This window comes from Arachis ipaensis, chromosome B09, assembly GCF_000816755.2.
Source record: "Arachis ipaensis cultivar K30076 chromosome B09, Araip1.1, whole genome shotgun sequence".
In the NCBI taxonomy this organism is placed as follows: domain Eukaryota; kingdom Viridiplantae; phylum Streptophyta; class Magnoliopsida; order Fabales; family Fabaceae; genus Arachis; species Arachis ipaensis.
In genome coordinates, this window is record NC_029793.2 from 127,869,796 (window position 1) to 127,880,224 (window position 10,429).

Below are 10,429 nucleotides of genomic sequence, written 5' to 3' on the forward strand. Positions count from 1 at the left end.
CAAAATATATTATATTTTAACAAAATTCAATAGTATCAATCAAAGATAAAATTAAACTACATATATCTATACATAATTATATATATATTTAAATTTTTTTATTAAAACAAAAATAACTACATTCTCAAATGAATATTATGATCGAAATGTGTTAACACGTCGATTTTACTTTTACTTGCCTATCATGGTCACACGTGCATATAAGTTCCATCCCAAACCCAAATAATAATATAGAGAGTTTTTGGTAGAAAACATAGTTATACGGCTTCCTTAGTCTTTGGCCCGCTTAACTACTTTGAGAATTTTTCACATTTCATCATTAATTATTGCTTCCTTTCACTTTTTGTGTCCTTCTTTATATAGTGGTATTTAAGTGACTAGCTAGATCACATTAATGGCATGTGTGTACCGTGTAAGGAAAATAATTTATCTATCCAATAATTCAAGACTTTAACTTTTAAATAAAACAATTGAATTATTTACATATGAATAAAAAATCCCAATTTTAATTATATAAACAAATCAAATTAAATCATAAATATAAATTTAAATCATGATAACAAACTTATCAACAATGTCTAAGAAGATTAGAATTGAAGACACAAAAAATTGAAGGTGAGGGGAGTAGTCCTTCAACTCTTGGTGGGAAAAATTTTTTTTTTTTGGTCATTATTAGACAATTATTAGTTCCTAATAAAATATACTTATAGTGGCGATAAACAAGAATATTATTTCAAAGAGGATCGTATATACTTGGTGAGTTCCGTGACTTGCAAGATACTAATTGCAACAATTTTCTTTACATATATAATTTGCCTTCTTTTTTTTTGTTTTTTTAATGAGGCAATCAAAACCTTATGTATCCTAAAGTTAAGTCTAAGACTAACTACTAATCACAAATCCGTACCTAACTTAGGGGTTTAGTTTTGACTTTATATTATCTATAGATCTGAATCGAGGTCACACGTGCACAGGATTACGAAGAATGTGATCATGCATGCATTGGTGGCTTTCCCAGAACCCTAGGATGATTATAATTTCGGTACAAAAACAAATTTACAACATTCATAGTCTTTACCTACCTAACTACCACTTTACAATTTGCAACGAAATTACTCTTTATCTTTTCTTAAAGATATGTTTATTTTTTGTTATCGATATCCGGATCTTCGACCCGACGGGTCGAATACTTAATTGTGGTGGGTGAGTCTTTCAGTGGGATTAGCTGCGTATACATTAAACTTAGCTTGAATTCGAGATCTGCTTAAGCGATTTCGAGTTGATTATCATTCGATCTAACTTCGTTGGTAAAAAAAATGTATGTTATTTCTTAACATATATAAGTGCATCATTATTGGCTTTTGTTTTTGTTGTTAGTTTAAATATTTTCTGTTTTTACTATTTAATCTCATCATCAATCATATGTTTTGAAAATATGTTTTTTTAGGTTGCGTTTGTTTTTTAGAAGAGGACAAGACAAGACACTGAGAATAAGACACAAAGGAGAGAGACACAAAATTTTGTGTTCTTGTATTCTATTTAGTGATAAACTAGAAGAAATTATAAAAATCTAATTTATTTTTAATTTTTTTATTTAAAAAAATTTAAGAAGAAAAATATAATTATAAAAAATATAATTATAAAAAATTAACAAAAATAATAAAAGAAAAAATAAAAAATAAGTTGCATCCCTTATTAGTGTCTCTGTATCTTTTCTGTCAAGATGGATATAAAATACACTAATTCAGTGTCTCTGGACACAATATCACTATTCATGTCTCATTTGTCAAACATAATTTTGTGTCACTATGTCCTTGTCTCAGTGTCCTGTCCTTGAAAACAAACACTGCCTTAATTACTTAGCTTCTACTTTGTGTCCAATTGTTTCGTGTAACCCCTTTTCATTTGTTAAACTATAATCTATATAGTGATCAATTTCAGTTGATTGTTTGACTAATTAAACTTCAATTTCTGAGTTAACAAGAAGGGATCCGAGAGCAAGCAACTTAGGTAGATATATATAAATTATATGGTCATTATATATTTGTTGACCAAATTATATTACACGATATAGAATCCAAAGCATTGTTTAATTTGCTTCATTCCATAATATGGTAGTAGTGAGGACAGATGACGGATCCAGATAGGTCATAAAGAGGCAGAGGGTGAAAATTTTCTTTTTTACAAACTAACTCGTTGAATTATTAGTCTTTCAAAAATTAAATCACATACCGCAAGAAACTATTAAATTATAAAAAAAATACTACATGTACATAAAATATCAATCATTAAACTATTTGTGTATAAATATATATTATTTTGTACACTTTAATTTTAATGTGATAAAGATGAAACTAATTTCAAAATATTTTTTAAGTGTTTCCTTAAACATGATGTACCAATACATACATTTGTTTTTGGGGTTAGGATTGGCTTGCTTGTCTTAGTACTTTTCTTTTATTGGTTTGATAATATGAGTCAGGTTTGTTTTCTGAATTATTATATAAATTCTAATTTAAGTTTAAAAGGAAATCGGATGAAAATATGCCAAATTAAAATTTGGATGGTTTATAATTATTTTGTATGATTACAACTTTATTTGGCGAGAGAAAAATAAATAAGAAAACATAATTCTGTTATATTTTATTGTTGAAAAATTTGTCAAAAACTATTAGATGATAATTTGATAAGGCTATGTGACTCATATAACTAATTAGTTGTACCTTTAAATTAGTAGAGTAGTAGAGTTGTTACGTAAGTTTGTTAGAGGGTACTAACTCATAGCACTAAGTTAGTTAGAAGAGTGTCAAATTAGTATGGTTTAATTTTTTAGTATCTACAAATATAGAACTAGTCAATTGCAAGTAAATGAGATTAACCATAATTATAATTCCATTTTTGAATCTCTCTCAAGTTCACTTTGCACTTTCACTCTTTTCTCATTCTCCGATTCAAATTCTGCAACATTATAGCAGATTTTATCATGGTGCGGTGAGCGTGAATGTACAAACAGTGACACCTTGGTGGATCTTCTCTATTACAAGGTAGAGAGATCGTGGAATTGAGAATCTGCAATTGTGTCTAACTTTAACAAATTAGCAGAAAGTATGGTTGATCCATAGCAAGGCCCATGTCAAAACATGAAAACTCAAGTTTTCCCAGCCTCAGATCTTCAAAATTTGGCTCAATTGATGAACCAGCTAGCGATGATGCAAGGGCAGATCCCTCAATCTGCGAAACCAAGCACGAATTTGATGCAAGATCGTGCATATTCGTACTACCTTCATCCGAGTGAAAATCCAGGTATTTCATTCACTCCAAATCCTCTAACTACACTGAATTACCACTCATGGTCCCGATCAGTTTGGATATCACTGAAGACAAAGAACAAGCTCAGTTTCATAGACGGATCTTTACCAAAATCCGAGAAATTTGATTGCACGTTTGAAGCTTGGAATAGATACAACACCTTTGTTCTGTTTTGGTCGCATGCTTTCTTAAGTAGTGAGATTTTGCAAAGTGTGATGTGGTGTAATGTGACATCAAAGTTGTGGAAAGATCTGTTGTGAAAAGATCTTAAGCACAGATTCTACGAAGGAAATTTGTTCAGAATCGTTGAATTGGAAGAACAAATGTACTCAGCAAGACAAGGATATTTGTCAATCACTTCATTCTTTACAAAGATGAAGGGACTATGGGAAGAATCAGAAAAATTTCAAATGATTCCATCATTCAATTGTATAGGAATATGCACGTGTGGATTAGAGATTGTTAGAGGATACAAAAAACAGTCACAGGTGGTTAGGTTCTTGAGAGGCTTGAATGAAGAATTTGAAAACGTGAGATCACAAATAATCTTTATAAGACCACACCCTAATGTCAATACTATTTTTTTATTATTATTGCAACAAGAAAGGCAAATGTATGTCAAGTTCAAATCATCTAAAACGCAAGATGTTGGTGAATGCTTTAATTGACAGCAACTTTAATACTAATAAAGGCAACATGAGCGTTCGAGGAAGAGGGAGAGGGCGTGGAGGTAGAGGCCGTGGCTTAGGAGGAAAAAGAATGATCAAGAAGTGCTCTCATTGTGGCAAAACTGGCCACTTGGTTCACACATGCTATCACAAGCATGGTTTTTCTCCGCATTACCAGCAAGATTCAAGCTCAAGAACCATAAATCATGTCACTACTGATGATAAAATTGAGAAAATTAGTAACTCTATTTCAAGAAAGAATAGTAACAGTTTAAGTTCTTTATTTTTCAAAGAGCAAAAATAAACTCTCATTGCATTATTCCAGGATTGTGAAGAGGATCTTGTTCATAACTCAGAACTGGCAATTGAGGCACATGTCCCATCCCTAGGTATATACCACATTCTTTCCTTCGCCAAACATAAATTGAAACTAAATGATTGGATTTTGGACAGTGGTGCTACTGTCCATGTCTCTTTTTCATTAAAATTTTTCAAAAATTATTATAAGATAAATCCAATTATATTTCAATTACCAGATGGTTCAAAGATTGTTTCCACCATTTGTGGAACAGTCTCTTTTCCAAATAATATAAACCTCATAAATGTTTTTTATGCTCCATCCTTTTCTTTCAATATAATTTCAATTTCCAAAGCCACAAAACACTTACCATATAAATTCTTGTTTGACGAGTTGCATTGTGAGATACAGGATCGAAAGAGCTTGAAGATGATTGGCATTGCTGAAGCCAAGGCTGGATTGTATACATTGGAATCAAGGCTGAATTCTATACACTGGAATTCAAAACTCACACTGATTTGAATTTGCATTTCTTCACCAATAAATTTGTACTTGCACTCACAGCAGCACTTACAGCAGATTCTACTTTTAGAGATATTTGGGACACATCTCTTCTAAGAGATTAGACATAATAAAAAAAGCTTATGATTTTTCTATTTATGATAATGAAAACATTCCTTGTGCACCTTGTGATTTTGCAAAACAGAAACGTATTCCTTTTCCTACAAGTATTAATAAATCTGAAAATTGTTTTGATTTGATGCATGTTGACATTTGGGGACTTTTAGCAATTCAATCTATCAAAGGTAGGGCTGGAAGTGAGCCGAGCTGAGCCGAGCTAGGCCAAGCTCAAGCTCGGCTCACGAAAATTGAGCTTGGCTCACGGCTCGCCTCATTAACAATCGAGCTTATTTCTTAAGCTCAAGCTCGGCTCACCAAAAGCTCACGAGCTGGCTCGAGCTTACGAGCTGGCTCAAATAAGAGAAACATAGATACATAATCTATAATTTTATATCAATAAATTATAACTTATATATTTTTAAAAATATTTGAAAAGATCAATTTTATATATTGTTTATCTATCAATAAATTATAAATTTTTTATTTATGTCCTATATTAAAATTATATGTAAAAAATAAATATAAATATTAAATAATTAAGATTGTTATATATATATAATCGAGCCAGCTCACGAGCTAATGAGCTGAGCTTATCCAAGCTCAAGCTCGGCTCATTTAATTTATGAGCTCAATTTCAGGCTCAAGCTTAGCTCACCAGCTCACGAGCTTAGCTTATCGAGCTGTTAACGAGTCGAGCTCGAGCTGGCTCATGAGCTGGCTTGACTCACTTCCAGCCCTAATCAAAGGCCATAAATATTTTCTTACTATAATAGCTGATTATAGTAAATTTACTTGGGCTTATTTTATGAAAATCAAAGGAGAAATTTCTGATTTGCTTCGAAATTTTATCACAATGATTGAAACTCAATTTCAAAAGAAAGTGAAATGCATAAGATCAGATAATGGTAAAGAGTTTATCATGTATGATTTTTATAACTCAAAATGTATTTTACATCAAACCACCTGTGTGAAATTTCCGCAACAAAATGGTATAGTAGAGAGGAAGCATCAAAATATCTTAAACATGACAAGAGCTTTTCTATTTAAAAGTAATGTTCCTAAAAAATTTTGGCATTTAACTACTGCTCATGCCATTCATGTCATTAATAGAATTCCTAACTCCTCTCTGAATTTAAAAGGCCCTATCAAGTCATGTTTAATAAACTCCCTTGCATCAAATATTTTAAAATTTTTAGTTCTTTGGAATTTGCTTCGACTTTAGTTGCTAACTGAACCAAATTAGAAAAGAGAGCCAAACAAGCTGTATTTTTGGGTTTTAAGTTTGGCACTAAAAGGTATCTTCTTATGGATTTGCAAACTAATGAACTTTTTTTTATCACGAAATATCATTTTCTATGAAAGAAATTTCCTTTTCACACTAAAGATGCCCCTGACTCTTCATTCACTAACAATTCATCTACTAATAATGCTCAAATTTCAAATAATCGTGCTTTATTCTTTGACGACACATTCATATCAGCATATACACCCATTATGCCTATTACAAATAATACACCACCTCATATTACAGAATCTGCTATTAGCACACCAAATCATGTTTCACATACACCTCACTCACAATCACATCTTACCACCTCATACACACCTCATGATACACACACTAATCATACTCAAACTCTCGTTCCTCCCTCTTCTCATACATCCATTGTCTCACCAACTTCAGCTCCTAGGAGATCATGTAGGCCAGGATTAGAAAATCACCAGCATATTTGTCTGATTTCTAATATTTTTAAACTAGTACAACAACTCAGAATGAATCTCAATCATCTTTCAAGACAAGATATCCACTCTCTCAATACATGTCCTATGATAATTTCTCACCTGCACTCCAAAATTCTTTCTTTAGCTATTGATTCTATCATTGTACCTCAAAGTTATGAACAAGCAATTCAACATGATTGTTGGAAAGAGACAATCAGATCAGAACTCAATGCTCTTGAAGCAAATAAAACTTGGACTGTTACATCCTTACCTAAAGAAAAGAGAGCAGTGTGGTGCAAATGGGTTTTTAAAACCAAACTCAAAGCAAATGGGACAGTGAAAAGACACAAAGCAAGGCTCATTGCAAAAGGCTATACTCAAATCCCTAGATTTGATTTCTTTGACACATCAGTCCTGTGGTAAAAATGTATACTCTTCAAGTTTTGTTGGCACTTGCAGCGTTTAAGGGTTGGTTTCTCCACCAATTTAATGTCAACACTGCCTTTTTACATGGTGATCTCCCTGAGACAGTTTATATAAAGGTTCCTCCAGGTTTATCAACTCCCCCAGCAATATTTGTAAGCTTGAAAGATCTCTTTATGGGCTCAAACAAGCTAGTCGTCAATGGAACCGCAAATTATGCTTAGTTCTCAAAACTTCAGGGTACATTCAATCCAATGTAGATACATCCCTCTTTACCAAAGGCACCAGAGATGACTTTACTTGCATTCTTGTGTATGTGGATGATATGATTTTATCTGAAAATAACATGAATAATCGGATGAAAAAGGTGTTGGATGATACATTCAACATCAAGGACATAGGTAAACTTAAGTACTTTTTGGGTTTTAAAATTGCACGGAGCAAAGAAGGAATTGTCATGAATCAGTAGAAATATGCTATTGATCTCCTCCATGAATTTGGAATGAAAAATGCCAAGCCTGCAACTACGCCAATAAACTACACAACTCCACTGTCCAAATCTTCAGGCACAACATTAATTGACTTGACTCCTTAGTGCAGGCTTGTTGGGAGGCTGCTGTACCTCACAAATACAAGACCAGACATTTCATTCGCCATCAACAAGTTGAGCCAGTACTTGGACTGCGCTATAACAGATTATTTCAAAGTAGCCCTGCACATCTTAAGATATATAAAGCGTGCACCAGCCAGTGGAATAAAGTTCTCTGCCGCCTCATCAGATTTGTCGCTCACAGGATACTCATATTCAAACTGGGGGACATGTCCAGACACAAAGGAGATCCGTCTTTGGATTTTGTTTCTTTTTGGGTTCATCTCTTGTGTCATGGAAAAGTAGGAAGCAAACTACAATTGCTAGATCATTAGCGAAAGTGGAGTATAGAGCTATGGCTTTGGCAACATGTGAGGGAAGGTGGCTAAGCTACATACTTTGAGACTTTCATACCCCACTGAGCAAACTGATCACTATTTACTGTGATAACCAGTCTGCAATGCATATAGCCGCCAACCCTGTATTTCACGAAAGAACGAAGCATACCGTCATACAGTGAGAGATAGAGTACAAGATGGTTCACTAATATTACTGCCAATCCGGTGGAGAGCAGATAGCAGACGTGCTCACAAAGAGCTTAGCTCTAGGACGATTTGAATTGTTCTATCGCAAGCTTGGATTGGTTGATATATGCACTCCAAGCTTCAGGGAGGCTGTTGGATGATAAGGCTATGCAGCTCATAGAGCTAATTAGTTATATCTTCAATTTAGTAGAGTTGTTACGTAAGTTTGTTAGAGTCTGAAGTTTGTTAGAGGCTGCCAACTCATAACATTAAGTTAGTTAGAAGAGTGCTAAATTAGTGTGGTTTAGTTTTTCTGGTATCTACAAATACAGAACTAGTCATTTGCAAGTAAATGAGATTAACCATAATCACAATTCCATTTTTGAATATCTCTCAAGTTCACTCTACACTTTTACTCTTTTCTCATTCTCCGATTCAAATTCTGCAGCATTATTTTGACTAATAATTTTGACTAATAATTTTGTAAGAAAATTTCGGAAAAAAAAAATTTGTCGATAAAATGAACAATTATTATTGAAAGAAAATCCATCAAAAACTTTGATGATTTTGATCAATTTTATAAGTTAACTGTCGAAAAAATTCGTCGATAACATTGATCAATGATCACAACCAAAGAAAAATCCATTAGTAACTTTATGAAATAACATTCATAAAAAAAGTTGATTATTTTGGCCAAATCTGACAGCCAATTACTAAAGAAAAATCTATAAGTAAAGGAATAACATACCCACAGAAAGAAAAATTCATTAGCATAACATTTTTTATGAGGTTTTTATCCGAATGATATTCGTCGGTAGTAACAACAAAATTTGTTAATAATATACTATTTTTTAGTAATAATTTTAAAGACTAATTTGAGTGTTTTTTGTTTTTATGAAAATCTAAATTTACAACTTTTTTATGGAAAATTTTAGCAGCTTCAACTACTTTGCAAAAAATATAATTTTGTCATTATGTCATTTTATCTATATTAACCCTGAACTTTAAAATAATTTTTATTACTGAAATTGATCCATTACCCAAACCGATTATACCTATAACAATAACTGAACTCACAGAAAATGAGATAAACTACGTAGCGAGATTCTCTCTCCAATGGAACAATCCATGAAAAGTCGAAAACAGTTACCGCACAATTAGAAAAACAAACCCCAAACAAATTTGAAGAAAACAAATGACTACTTACAAATCAACTTACTTTATAAATACAAGTGACTCACTAAATTACAGGTACGTTATTTATTCTGAATATCATTTCTATTACTTTACACTTTTATTGACTTGAACGTTGGAGTACCTTTGCAGATGCATATCGCCACTGTTCCTTGAAGAACTGACGTATATTTCGTTTTGTTCAAAGATAAGGCTAATTCAAACACTGGATAAGACGAACTATTAAACTACTCTTTCACCTTAATCTATGACAATAATAAAGAAGTCTCGTGACCCACAAATTCAACCCAACAGAATACATAAATTCAATTACAATTTTAGTTTTTATTATCTTATCCTATCTTTTCTTTATTTTATCTTTAATTATTCTTATTTTATCTTTATTTGCTTTTATCTTTTATAGGATAATGTTCTATATATTTAGTTTTACCTTCATAGTTTACAATTCAATTCAATCAATCAAAAAATACAAAATATAATATTCTTCCTCTCTTTTTTTATTCTTTCACAATTTTATTACGAACCATATCTCAAAACCAGATATCTACATAGAAACAAAAATAAAAATGAATATAGAACTATTTCGTAATGATTTTTTTCCCAAAATCTTAATTTTCTGCCTATAGAAAGTGAAGATATATGTTATTGATGAATAGTTTCTTTTTGTCCAGCGTTATGATAATCACTGGTCACTACTCATTAGCTTTTGTTTTTTCAATGAACTTATTCGTTGACACTATATATATTGTATTACAATTCTTTGAATAAGATTTTGTCAGAACGAACTATATATGCCACTCGATCTCTTTTATATCGTATGTAGTGGTCTCAAATAATAATGGACCCAAACACACTTTCAAAATTTTACATAAAATTATAACATTATTTTTAATTGTAAATTTTTTTAATGAAATTAATTATTAGAATTAATTTTGGCTTACGTAATATCGAATATCGAATGATTTTAAAAGTTAAATCAATATTTAACTTGATCATGGTATTATGAAATATAATTCTCATTCTTCCTAGAGCAATTAAGCCATGTTTACAATAATAATTATACCTCGTCACTTAACCTAAT

General features: G+C 31.8%; 1 long non-coding RNA gene across 1 annotated transcript in view; it reads right to left on the bottom strand.

The window, feature by feature from the left end:
* LOC110266206 overlaps window positions 1-9,671 on the bottom strand; it is a 15,538-nt gene extending 5,867 nt beyond the window's left edge. Inside the window, exons 1-2 of the long non-coding RNA XR_002353237.1 lie at window positions 9,565-9,671; window positions 1,109-1,115 (exon numbers count right to left, since the gene is read on the bottom strand). This is a non-coding gene — a long non-coding RNA (uncharacterized LOC110266206). The remainder of the gene's footprint in view (window positions 1-1,108; window positions 1,116-9,564) is intronic.